At 38.3% G+C, this 13,964-nt stretch overlaps 2 long non-coding RNA genes across 2 annotated transcripts in view; both read left to right on the top strand.

The window, feature by feature from the left end:
- Nucleotides 1–13,964, top strand: part of LOC311617530 — a 537,075-nt gene that overhangs the window by 468,820 nt on the left and 54,291 nt on the right. The window lies entirely within an intron of this gene.
- LOC311618389 lies at nt 6,383–13,355 on the top strand. Its single transcript, XR_014794317.1, has 3 exons — nt 6,383–6,505; nt 9,314–9,409; nt 9,509–13,355. It is a non-coding gene; the product is annotated as an uncharacterized lncRNA (long non-coding RNA).

Here is a 13,964-nt window from a genome sequence, read left to right as displayed (position 1 = left end):
TGGCTCAGTGGATAGAGCATCAGCCTATCCACTGAGGGTCCCAGGTTCAATTCCGATCAAGGGCATGTGCCTTGGTTGCGAGCACATCCCCAGTAGGGAGTGTGCAGGAGGCAGCTAATCGATGTTTCTCTCTCATAGATGTTTCTTACTCTCTATCCCTCTCTCTTCTTCTCTGTAAAAAAATCAATAAAATATATATTTTAAAAATAAGCTAGTCTGTTTATCAGATACTTAACAAAGACATGTTAGCATGAGATTGCTGAGGTAGAGATAGCTCTGGTTAATGTCCAGCAAGCCATTGATGGTTGGGGTTTTCTATTCCATTGGAAATTATTTGCATTTCTACTGGACAAAAAATGTGTAAGTTAGCAAGTAAATTCCTTAAGTATAGGAACAATTATCATTAGTAAACATGAGATGAATAGTATGACAATCCTTGGGTGACTTTTGTCTGTCTCAATGTGAAAACGAAACAGATGAATAGTATGAAAATCCTTGGGTGACTTTTGTCTTTGTCCCCACTTTTTGCCTTACAAGTTTGGAGAATATTTCTGACAATAAGCTGTCCCCAGGTCCCACAAATATTAGTGAAGCCAAGATTCAAAGCTGTCACCATGACTGCACAGCCCTTGCGATTCCACCCTTTGCGATGACTCAGCAATGAGTTAGTTTGTTGTCTTAGAATGTTGGAACCTATCAGATGTGTGCAAATAATTCTTACAGCTGAGACATCTCTGAAGCACAGGTAGCCTCTGGATGACAAAACCATCCAACTGGATCAATAAGCTACAATGTGAAGTAATAAGACCTCTGTTTCTGCCTTAGGAAAAATTGCTGAGGCTACAGATTCCACAAACACTGGTACTACAAGGAGATAGAAATTGAAATAGCACTTTATTTTACCTCTGTCTTAATCATACTGAATTAGAGGCCCCATGCACGAAATTCATGAAAGGGTTGGCCTTCGCAGTACTGGCTGCCTTGTGGCCTCACACCTGCCTTGGCCTGAAGCTGCTCTTGTACACTGCCACACACCCCTGGATCCTGATTCCTTGGAGGCACCCCCCTCTACCCCCCCTCCCCCATTGATTGCCCCACTGGCCTACCAATCGCATTGCACCCATCTTGGCTGGCCTGGTGCCAGTGCATGGTCATTTGGAAGGTCATTCTGTTCAGTCATTAGGTTGATTTGCATATTATGCTATTATTATTATATACTAGAGGCCCAGTGCACAAAATTTGCTTTTATTATTATAGACTAGAGGCCCGGTGCATGGGGATGTGTGACCCTCAGTCCAGCCTGCACCCTCTGCAATTTGGGACATCCCTCTCACAATTCAGGACTGCTGGCTCCCAACTGCTTGCCTGCTTGCCTTCTTGAGTGCCCCTAACCACTTTTTGCATGCCAGCCTGATCACTCCGTAACCACTCCCCTGCCAGTCTGATGGCCCCTAACTGCCTTCCCTGCAGGCCTGGTCAGCCCTAATTGCCCTCTCCTTCAGGCCTGGGTCCCCCAACTGCCCTTCCCTGAGGCCTGGTCACCCTCAACTTCCCTCCTCTGCCGGCCTGGTCACCCCTAACTGCCCTCACCCTAAATTTATTAGTTTCAATACATTTCATATTTCAAATGTCTCAGATTATAAAGACCTTGCTCTATATATTCTACAGCAGTTTGCTGAGCCCTTTGATTGGACTTTGAACACATACATATCTCCCAACAGAAGTTGTTAATATGGGAAAGTCCCACCTGATCCATCAAAACCTTATTAGTCACACCAATCATAAATGCACCACCCTACTCTCTGGCCTCTTTGATTGTCCCCTTTGGGATGAGTCATCAAGCATTGTGCCAGTCTGAGTTCCCATCAACTCTTGTCTGGATTATTACAGTAGCCTCCTCACCAGTCTCTTTGCTTCTATCTTTGCTCCAATCACAGGGATTTTTTTTTTTTTTTTAGTCTTCAGTTACAAGTCTTGTATGTTTTTGGTTAAATTTATTTCTAAATATTTTCTGGGCTCTTGATGCTATTTAAATGCCATTTTAAAAATGTAACTTAAAAACTGTTCATTGCTAGTTTGTAGAAATACAACTATGTTTTTTTTGTTGTTTTTTTTTTTTTGTGTGTGTATTGAATTTGTATTTTGCAACCTTGCTGAATTTGAAAATTGGCTCTACCAGTTTGCTTGTTTTTTTTGTGTGTGTGTTTGTTTAATTTTTGTAGATTCTTTAGGATTTTCTATATATAAGATCATGTCATCTGAAAATAGAGATTCTTTAATTTCTTTTCCCATTTGGATGACTTTTATTTCATATTCTGCCTAAATCTCCTGATATAACCTCCAATACAATATTGAATCAAAGTATGAGAGTGAGAGTGAACATCCTTGTTCATGATGTTGGGGGGATGGAGAGGTTGGGGAGTGGGAAGCATCCAGTCTTTCACCATTAAGTATGATGTTAGCTTTTTTTTTTTTTTTTTTTTTTTTTTGTAGATTCCCTTTAGAAGGTTGAGGAAGTTCCCTTTTATTACTTATTTATTGAGTATTTTTATCTTGGAATGGTGTTGGAATTTGTCAAATGCTTTCTCTGCATCTATTGAGATGATCATGTGATTTTTGTTTTTTATTTTATTAACTAGAGGCCTAGGTGCACAAAATTCATGGGGGGAGGGGAGTGTCCCTCAGCCCAGCCTGTACCCTCTCCAATCTGGGACATCCCTCACACAATCCAGGACTGCTGGCTCCCAACTGCTCATCTGCCTGCCTTCCTGATTGCCCCTAACTGCTTCTGCCTGCCAGCCTGATCACCCCCTAACCACTCCCTTGCCAGCCTGGTCACCCCTAACTGCCCTCCCCTGCAGACATGGTCACCCCTAACTGCCCTCCCCTGCAGGCCTGGTCCCCCCCAACAGCCCTCCCTGCAGACCTGATCACCCACAACTGCCCTCCCTTGCATGCCAGGTCCCTCCCAATTGCCTCCCCTGCTGGCCATTTTGTGGTGGCCATCTTGTGTCCACATGGGGCAGCCATCTTTGACCTCATGGGAGCAGCCATCTTGTATGTTGGAGTGATGGCCAATTTGCATATTACTCTTTTTATTCGATAGGATTATTAGATAGGATAGATGCCTGGTGCACAGGTGGGTGTTGACTAGTTTGCCCTGAAGGGTGTCCCAGATCAGAGTGGGAATTCCCTTAGGGCATGGGGTGGCCTGGGTGAGGGGCCTTTAGTGGTTTGCAGGCTGGCGACGCCCCCCCAGCAACCCAAACAGAGGTCCTGGTATCTGGGATTTACTTATCTTCTATAATTGAAATTTTGTAGCCTTGAGCGGAGGCCAGGGAAGGTCAGTGTGGGTGGATAGCTTGGCTTCCTTCATCACTGGGGGCAACCCAAATCTCCTGCTCTCTCCAGCTCTGTTGCCACTACCATATTTGTTGGTTAATTTGCATACTCACTCCTGATTGGCCAGTGGGCGTGACTTGTGGGTGTAGCAGAGGTACAGTTATTTGCATGTTTCTCTTTTATTAGATAGAATATGGTGTATTACATTAATTGGTATTTAAATGTTGTGCTGACTTTGTATTCCTGGGATAAATCCCACTTGGTTATGTTTTATATATTGCTGGATATAGTTTGTTAATTTATTGTTGAAATGCTTGTACCTATATTCATTAGAGAGATTGGTCTGTTGTTTTCTTATAATATGTTTGATTTGGTATTAAGGTAGAACTAGTTTCATAGAATGAGTTGGGAGGTCTTTCCTCCTCTTCTATTTTTGGTGAGAACTTTTGAAATGTTGGTCCTAACTCTGTAAATATTTGATAGAATGTACCAGTGAAGCCATCTGTTCCAAAATTTTTCTTTGTGGGACATTTTTTGTTTATGACTTGGATCTCTTTACTCGTTATAAGTCTATTCAAATTTTCTATTTCTTTTTGGGTCCATTTTGGTAGTTTACCTCTTTATAGGAATTTGTCCATTTAACCTACCATGTTCATATCTATCTACTACAATTGCAGACACTAAATTGATGGTTAAAAATATTTGAAAAGTAAAGAAGTTTGATTTATCTTGCATTAGAAAGCAAACATTTCAATTTTTACCTTAAGTAGCCTAGAAGAATCAAATTACATTTTGATAATAAGGAATTTGATAGCTAAATCTTTAAGTATGCAAAGTAGAACTAGGAAATATACCTAAATAGTATGCCTTAAGAGGAAAATTAGGAATATTTGCCTTTGGGTTTATGAGTTCAAAGTGAAACTAGTCTATTAATGAATAAAACATTTTCTCCTTAATAATATTATACAACTTAAAAAATTACTGATAGGATACCAAGGAAATGAATTCTAGATTGTACCCTTTTCTGAGCAATTAATGTTCCCTGAATTAGTTTTGTTCCCCCTCTTTCTTTAGAAAACTAAGAAAAATAAATGATGTGCTATCAAGCAGATTACTGATAGCAACAATCTTAGTAATCATCCTTTTTATATCAAAAGAAAAATATTAAGGTAATTAAAATGACAATAAATATTTAAAATGTAGAAACCTTTTTATATCTTGTTTGTTTGTTTGTTTGTTTTCTTAATCCTCACCAAAAATGTTTTTCCCATTGCTTTCCAGAGAGAGTGTACCCATAAGGGAGGGAGAAAGAGAGAGAGAGAGAGAGAGAGAGAGAGAAACATCTATATGAGACACATTGACTAGTTGCTTCCTGCACATACACCAACCAAGAGGTATGGAGTGAACCTGCAACACAGGTACATGTCCTTGACCAGAAATTGAACTGGAATCCCTTTGGTGCATGAGCTGATGCTTTAACTACTGAGAAACACAGGCATTTTTATGTCTTTATTTTTATTTATTTTAGGCAAATTATTTTACCCTCATATGTATGTATGCTTATCTTTTGAAGGAAAACCTCATTGTTTCTTTTGAAGTTCTCTCTCCATTTGCCTTAAGATAGTATATTCATTTCAGTTAGTTAAGAACTTCAGTATTATTTACATGAAATCAATCACCATTTCTCTGTCTCTATCTTGTCCTCAATTAGTCTTTGTTCAATATGTAATTATTTAATATTGAAAAGCAATATCTGACTTTACCAGAAATATTATTACATAGATTGTACATCATTTCTCCTCTTACTTGGATATAGCCAGGCAATTTTTTCAATGTTAAATAAGAGAGAGAGAGATGATAATTTGGCTTAAATGACATGTAATAAACTTGGTTTAAATGCCATGTAATCAAATTACCAGATTGTTGGCTGCATACTCTAATCTATATGACTTGAGGTAGAAAATCAAGTGTTCTTACGTATGTCTGTGGAAGCATTTCCTGAATTCATATAATAGCAAGGAGCTCATGGGGAGGCTGAAGCATCATTGCAAATGGGAAAGTAGAGATGAGGCTTTTTAGGTGCCTTAACAAAGAGTTCATATTTTTACTCTCTAGAAGATGGAAGCCATTGGCGAATTTTGATGAATGATGGGGCATGGTCATTTCCAGAGAAATGTCCTTCTTGGAGCTCTGTGGACATGGCTTTGATCCCACAAGTCTTATCTTCTAAAGGAGGACACTCTCAATTTCATACTGGAGTTTTGGGAAGTATTGGTGCTATTTGTTTTTCACAGGGTCATTTGGCAAAACTTTTCTATCCAAACCTCAAAATTAAAGTTATTCCAATGAGAATCTAGAGCATAGTCTAGGTCAGGTTACATAAAACAGGTTGGACTCTAAAAAATGAAATGTCTTATTTAATGGCTAATAAAAACAACAAGCTTATGGTATGACTGCTCTCTGATAATTCTAAGCAATACCACATGTTGTTTTTTTTTAAAAATTATTTTTGCCTCTAGTACATTTATATTAAAATTTCTCTTTTTAGAATGGTTCATAGGAAGGGGCAGCATTTAATGTGTTTTTTCTTTTTCATCCTATAATGTAATAAAGAACTGTTGCATTTCACGGAGCTTTTTCATTTCATCTTTATGACACTTTCTTCATGGCTAGGTATTGCTATCCTGATTTTAAAATTAAAGAAGCTGATGCCCATGTTAAGCAATTCGACCTTTCTTACAAGACATGGCAGAGCTAGAATTTGAAGTCACGTCTATCCAGCTTCAAAGTCCTTCCTTTTCAATATAACCCTCCCTCTTGGGTAGAATTTCTCTCATTACAATGCCATTTTTCTCCTGTACATTCCTCCACTGAACACTTCCTTCATGTTGTCTGAAGGCATTGGGTGAATTAAAAATCTGGGTTAGGACAACTCAGCCTATTTAATTCTTTAGGCCATGTAGCCCCTTGTTTCCTCCATCACAACAGGCTCAGAGCTGCCAGGGGAGCTCTGCTTGCACACAATTGGCAGCCAGGAGAGGGGCAGCTGCTGCACTCTTCAGATAATCTCTCTATTTAAAGTTCAAAGTGACCCTGGGAAACAGTAACAAGTAAGCCTGGAGCTGATCAGCCCACCCAAGGACAGGAAGAATGGCTGAAAAAGGTAAGATTTAAGCGACAGGCTGTCTTGGCAAAAAAGACCCAGGCTCCCTGGCTTAGTTTGCTTCCCAGTATTTGGTGTTACTCAGTTATTCTGACGAATGTGGTATATCTGCTAAAAGAGCATTAACCATATACATTAGTATGACCACAAAAAGTGCATTACATATGCAGTTTATGGACCATGTCTATATATTTGTAGACAATTCTGAAAGGATTAAACAAAGTTAAAAGCTGAATTTGTTCACCCTTGTTTTGAAAGATGAGTTAGAAGTCAGTTAGTCTCCAAGGTTGTACTAGATTTGGGGGATTAGATTGCGGTGTTGTGGTGTGCTGGACCAGAATAAAGGACATTTGAATTCTGTGTCAGATCTGCTGCTGATGGCCTGCCAGTTTGAGAAAGTCCCTCAAGCTCTCTGAGCCTGTTTTCTAACTCTAAAATTAAAAGAAATAAAATGGGTTTAGTCATCTCTCATATGCTATTCATCTAGACTATTTTTCCTGGTTTTTAAATTTTTTTCTTTTTATATTTAAGAAAGAAGATTAAGGCTGATATGACAAAATGGTCTGAATATACTGTGTCCAAGAAATAGTTTCCAAATGCCTACAGGAATTCTTGCTTTTAATCCTGACAGTCTCATGAAATATGCAGTATTATCATCATCCTAATTTTACAGATAAGGAAGCAGAGACAGCAAAATGTAGCTTGTGTGCAATCATGCACATAGGGAGTGGAGGCTTCATGTTTTGAACTTGAACAGTCTTGTTCCAGGGCACAGTGACCTTAAAGAATTCTTTTAGGTGTAACTGCTTGGGCATGCTCAGGCCTGGAAAGGAAAGAAGCATTTTGAAATGGTTCTTCATATTTTAAAAAAGGTTTTGTTCTGGTTTGTGCTATGTTGAGTTCCTGTACTCCTATTTCAGAGCAATGGGACAAATGTTTGGTAAAACTTAAAATATTAGTGTTAAAAGAACAAAAATGCAGTTATAGTTTGAATATTAAAAGGCACAATCAATTGTATTGGTTTACAAGGAATAATAAATAATTAAGGCTTTATAATATGTACATTTTAGAATTATATTAAAATATACTTATTTAAAATAGTTATAATGCTCAATTAAAATATCAATATTCACTTTTAAGTTCTTTGAAATTGGGAAAAATACTAAATCACATATATATGGACAGCTCAAAAAAAGGACTATTATGTATTTCCACTGTAATGGCACCTTAATTCATAAAAGACTTTCATTCAAATAAGAGTTAAGGGTATGTCTTAATGTTCACTTTATCCTTAAAGCAATACCACATGGCAGGTAAAGAGAAGTGTTTTTTATTCAGAGATTAATGCTTTGTTCAAGGTCACAGGGAGGTGGAGAAGCAAGGAAAATCTAATTTTTGAGAATTAAGAAAGACTCCAACATTTCTGGAAACATAAATTTAAATGATTAATATTTATTTTAACTTTTGAAAGTTTGCTTTAATAAGAATGTTTTTTAATTTTAGACGTGTCTTTAGAAGTTTCTAAATTATTATATTTTAATAGTATTTTTAAAACTCCGCATTTTAAAGTAATGAAAATTATAAAATGAAGTGCAATTGCTAAGACTATGCATCCTCTTTGTTAGTTGATGGCATACAATCTAATTGTGCTTTTCAATTAAGAATATATGAGTCCTTAACACAAAACATTAATTTTATATGATATCTTTCTGTGCATTTTTTAAATTCTATTGTGTGATATGTGTGTGTTTGAAAGAATAAGATTGAGATGCAGTGAATATTATTTTAAAAATATATTTTTAAAGTTGCTTTTTATTGATCAGGGTACAAACAGCAGACACAGGAGGGATCATTATACTAATGTCTTTTATGTGTGTGTTGGTCCAGTGTTGATTGCTAATTTGAACAACTGGAAAAAAAGGGTCCTGAATCTCTCTTTTCTAGTCAAAAATGATCATATATCTCTAGCTGGTTTGGCTCAGTGGATAGAGCATTGGCCTGTGGACTGAAGGTCCAGGGTTCAATTCTGGTCAAGGACATGTAACTTGGTTGTAGGCTCCTCCTTAGCCCAAGCCCTCATAGGGGCTAATGCAGGAGACAACCAATTGATGTGTTTTTCTCACATCAATGTTTCTCTCTGTCTTTCCCTCTCTCTTCCACTCTCTATAAAAACCAATAAAAAAATATCCTGGGTGAGGATTAAAAAAAAAAGAATGATCATATAAAATATAGTGCTTTTCCCCCTATGATATTTTAGATTAAAGTTAGCTATCAAGGCCAAGAACAATTTCAATACCTTTCCCTATGTTATGATTCTATGTTATGATTCTTATTTCGTTTACTAGGAATTACATCAGAGTCATTGTCAATGGTTTATATGTAAAATGCTGCTCTTTGTGTTATTGCACACATACATGAATGTGTGCTGTCTTCACTAAACATGCACAGTGGATAGAGTTTATAAAGCCTTTGCATGTATGCAAATTCATTTGATCCTCAAAACAACTTCAGATATCACATGTTTCATTATCCATATATTACAAATAGGGAAGTTCAAGCTCAGAGTGGCCCAAGGTCACGTAACTGTAAAAGGAAGACCTATGATGTGAACATAGGCCTTCTATTCCAAATTCCCAGCTGAGTCCCATGTACCTTTTGTAGAAAAAACACTGATAGTCATGTATGGGTATGACTAGAGAGTGTGTTTATTCCCTTCTTATTACCAGATCCCTCTTATTCTCTTGTTTCAGGAGATAAAATGCCCAAATGACCTACCAAATCTGTTCTGCTTTGTTTATTTTTAAACAGAACCTGCATCATCACGCATTCTGGTCCCTATACTTCTCTTGATTGCCTGGATCGTGGGCTGCATCGTAATGGTTTACATTACTTTCTTTTAGAAAGGTAAAGTTTTCAATGATTGAATATGTCCCTTCATAAAGGGCATGCATTAGTCTGGAAATACTCTTTTCTGTTTTACTAACGAGACATTTTACCATGCAGGCAAGACGACTTCAGACTGATGCCATTTAGAAGAATGAAGACAAGCGTGAACATGACAGATTATTAGATATGTCTCATGTAGACAACTGCAATGTTTGACACTACTTCATAAACTTGGATTTGAAAACTGACACATTGGTGTACATAAAAGTCTCTTTGGGAACCTGTTTAAAATTTTGGGTACAAATAAGAGCTGTAAGGAAATATGGATGAAGTTTTCTATAACCCTGTAGTAGGAAAAACATTCTTACTTATGACTAAATGCATAAGCAATAGGAAAACATTTGGTAGCTTAAACTATAATTAAAATATTTTGCCCCCCCCCCAAAAAAAATAGGAAAAAAATGAGCTAGAGATAAGAAGGAATAGTTTACAGAAAACAGAATGTAAATGTAAACTTGGTCATTAACCTCTTGCTCATAATAAAAGCACTGTAACTAAAACTGCACTGAAGAGCCATTGCTCACCTATTAGGTGGGGGGGAAATAAAGGCATTTGACAATATATGTGTTGGTCAAGCTATGCAGAATGAAGCACTCTCATATATTGTCTTTAGGAATTCAAAAATAGTAAAACGTTTCAAGGGTTGTTTGGTCATCAGTATCTACCAAAATTACATATGTATTTACCTTTTGACCAAGCTGTCCTCTTCTAAGACAAAACGACATATATACAATTCTATTCACTATGGCATAATTTTTCATAGCAAAAATCTAGAAATAAGCCAATTGTCCATTAATAGGGGACTGACTGAGAAAACTGCACTCTATTTACGAAACATGGTACTTAACGCAGCTGTGAAAAGGAATAAAGAAGGTCTCTATCAACTGATGTGATGTCATCTCCAGGGCAACACGTTAAGTGAAAAAAACAAAATAAAAACAAAACAGGTACAAAACAATGTGTGCTACGTTTTGTGTCAGAAAAGAGAAGGCTATCCCAATATGCACACATACTTATATTAAAACTAGAGGCTCAGTGCACAAAATTCGTACATGGGGAAAGGGGTCCCTCTGCCCGGCCTGCACCCTGTCCAATCCGGGACCCCTCAGGAGATGTCTGACTACCTCTCACAATCTGATCACCCCTGACTGCCTCTGCCTCACCCAGCACCTGGGAACCAGGATTTTCTCCTCTGGCTGGTCACAGGCACTCAGAACCCAGGCTTTTCTCCTTCTGGCCGGCTGCAGGCACCCAGGAACTAAGCCAGCTTTGCTTGGGCTGGTTGCAGCTGCAAGGGACCATGAGCGGGTGGCTTCACCTGGGCCATAGCCACAGGTGCCCAGGACTACAGGGCTGGCAGCTTGTCCCTCTCCCCAGCTTCTGGTGCCAGGGACCATGGGAAGTGAAGCTTGTCCCTCTCCTGGGAGTAGCCTGGCTGGTCCCCATTCATTTCTCCCCAGTGTTGAGTGTCTGAGCCATTTCAGTGTGATGGCGTGAGGGCATGATAACCATTTACATATTAGCTCTTTAAGATTATATAGGAGCCGAAACTGGTTTGGCTCAGCAGTAGAGCGTCGGTCAGCGGACTGAAAGGTCCCAGGTTCGATTCTGGTCAAGGGCTTGTACAATGGTTGCAGGCACATCCCTGGTAGGTGGTGTGCAAGAGGCGGCTGGTTGAAGTTTCTCTCTCATCAACTTCTCTAGCTCTCTATCTCTCTCCCTTCCTCTCTGTAAGAAAAATCAATAAAATATATTTTTTAAAAAAAGATTATATAGGATATTGAAACAGAGGCACCACAATGAAGGCTATTTCTGACTAGCTTATTTTATAGTTTTTATTATTCAAACCTTATAAATTGAAAAGAAAAAAGGTCATCCCCCCAATTTAAATCAAACTGAAACAAATACACATAATATTTGTTGTGTATCAAGTTGGTGGCACAACTACAAAGAGAAAAAACTTCTTCCAAGTGACTTTAAAACACAGTATTTCTGACTATACATGTTTCTTGGGATAGGAAAGTTAACCACACTCAAAAGTCTTTTTGTTAACACTAATATTGGCATTGTTCATTGCAAATTTATGTCATCAGCAACAAGAAGTAAGGCAAATGCCTGATAAGCTTACCTTAGCTCCATCCTCTGAAAAAACCTTAGAGGAATGAGCACCCTTACACCTTCATTGTGGTCTCTGAATTACTGGAGGGACTCAAAATTTCTGCCCTAATCAGGGGCAGGGAATGTGTAAGATGAGTATGGGACATCTTTATTTCAGTAATTAAATGCTTCTTTGGACAAAGATGTGATAAACTGAACATCAAAAGTATAATGGTGTCCTGGCTGATGTGGTTCAGTTGGTTGAGAGTTGTTCCATGGACCAAAAGAGGATTATTGTGATAATGCCCTACTGGGCATTTGTTGTGATCAGAGGATTATTGATCACAACAAATGCCCAGTAGGGGGCATGGAGGAAGCAGTGAATTGATGTTTCTATCTCTTTCTCTTCCTTCCTCTCTCAAATCAATAAAAAATGGCTACAAAGGATAAAAATACATCAAATATATAAGTACCTATGAATCCATAATGATAATTAAAAATAAAAATAAACGAATATAACCCTCATTGTTACATTTGGAGGTTGCTAAGAAAGCAACTTATTGTAAAATTTGTAGGTAAAGGGAAAGAATCTTGTTTTTCTTTAATAAGTTACTTTCAGGTAATGAAATAAATTTTGACATTTCCCCTCTATAGAAGTATTCTAGCTAAAATACAGAGGGGAGATAAAAATTGTTACTTAGCAAACCTGAATGAAATAATAAATCTTGGCAACAATCATTAATGGCTGTTAGAACAATTAGCTTAATTGTTGATGGGGGGATTTTATACTTGGTTGATCAATTTGATGAGACCTAAATCTGATCAACTTAACATCACTGAAAAGTGGAATAAGCAGGCACTGTGAGGCTCCTGATAGGGGAGAGCAGAAAATACACAGTGCCACCTGGGAAGTATTCCTGCCAAAGAAGTGAACCCAAGTGAAACAAGTTTCCGGATCTACCTACCAGTTTTCTCTAAAGTTTACAGTCTAAACGGACTCATAAGGACACCTTTGGCCAAGTCCACAGAGTAGAAAACTACACAGGACACATGACCCAGTCTCTTAAGAAACACCTAGCATAAAGAAGTGAGATGTGGGAGGAAAGATATTATAGAATAAAAGATATTTAAGAGGTTAGCAAATTGTAGAGAGCACCTACAGTGTTTGGACAGGTTCAAGCCTCGGACTAATGAGAGGGCACGGCTCTCTTGTGGCAAAGCCAAGTGCAAGTCCCAGCTTGGAGGGCAAAGCCCTCCCAGCACAATTATAGCCAAAGGCTATAGTTGTAAGCTTGATCTCATGGTCCGAACCTGTGGTCTCAGGTGGCTGAGTGATATAGGCTGTGGGAGGTGCAGCAAGTAAACAAAGCTTGATAGAGGTCAGGTGCATGTAATTGAGTAGATTCGAAACCCGCAAGAACGTTGTAAACATATTGACCAAGCCCTTACTTTGCCTCATGGAGTCTGGCTATAAAATAAAGACTGCTTGCAGGCTGTGGCGCCGACTCTCCATCTGAGAGCAGTGTCCCACCAAGCACCAGGTTTATTCTCTTCTCTGTCTTTAATCCTTCACTGCTCCCACCCCACTTCAGGTTCACCCCTGGCTGTGCTGAGTGCCGCACAGCAAATAAATTGTGATGTATGGACCAACTACAGAAATCACTGTTGTATTTTTGTAATAGAGATGTTAGGAAATTGTTATTTTCAATTGGCAATGGAAAAGAAAAGGCTCTTATCTGTTAGAGACACATACAGAAATATTTACTGATGAAATTATATGATGCCTAGGAATTGGTTTAAAGTATTCCCATAGAAAACTAAAAAAAAAAAAATAAAGGAGATGGGAAATAAGACAGGCAAAGTGCTGATATTTGTTTAAGTTAAGAGATAACTCTACAAGAATTTATTATACTCTTTTCTCTACTCGTGTACACATTTTTAAATATATGTTTTTATTGATTTCAGAGAGAAAGGGAGAGAGAAATAGAAATATAAATGATGAGAATCGTTGATTGGCTGCCTCCTGCATGGCCCCTACTGGGATTCCAGCCTGAAACCTGGGCACGTGCCCTAACTGGGAATCAAACCGGTGACTTCTTGGTTCATAGGTCGACATTCAACCACTGAAACACACCGGCCAGGCTTTAGAACACTTTTTAAGAAGTTTGTTTTTTCTCCCTATGGCTCTGAGTTGTGAATTACAAATAATACAGGCAGAGTTAGAAAGCGAGATTGTGGCAGCCTAGGTATTATGTTTGTCAAAACAACTGCCTTTCTTTAGTCTGGAGTATTTTTCTCCATATGCACCAGTCCTTCCAAAGAGCTACAGGATCCCTCATTGCTTGTTCACGTGTATGCTCAACATCTCCCTGGAACACAAAATGCTTCAACATTCCCCATAAATCTTTATGTTTTA

This window comes from Pipistrellus hanaki (genome assembly GCF_964339955.1).
Source record: "Pipistrellus hanaki genome assembly, chromosome: 2".
NCBI lineage: Eukaryota > Metazoa > Chordata > Mammalia > Chiroptera > Vespertilionidae > Pipistrellus > Pipistrellus hanaki.
Note: the sequence above shows the minus strand (reverse complement) of the source record. Positions and strands in the feature narration are given on the sequence as shown.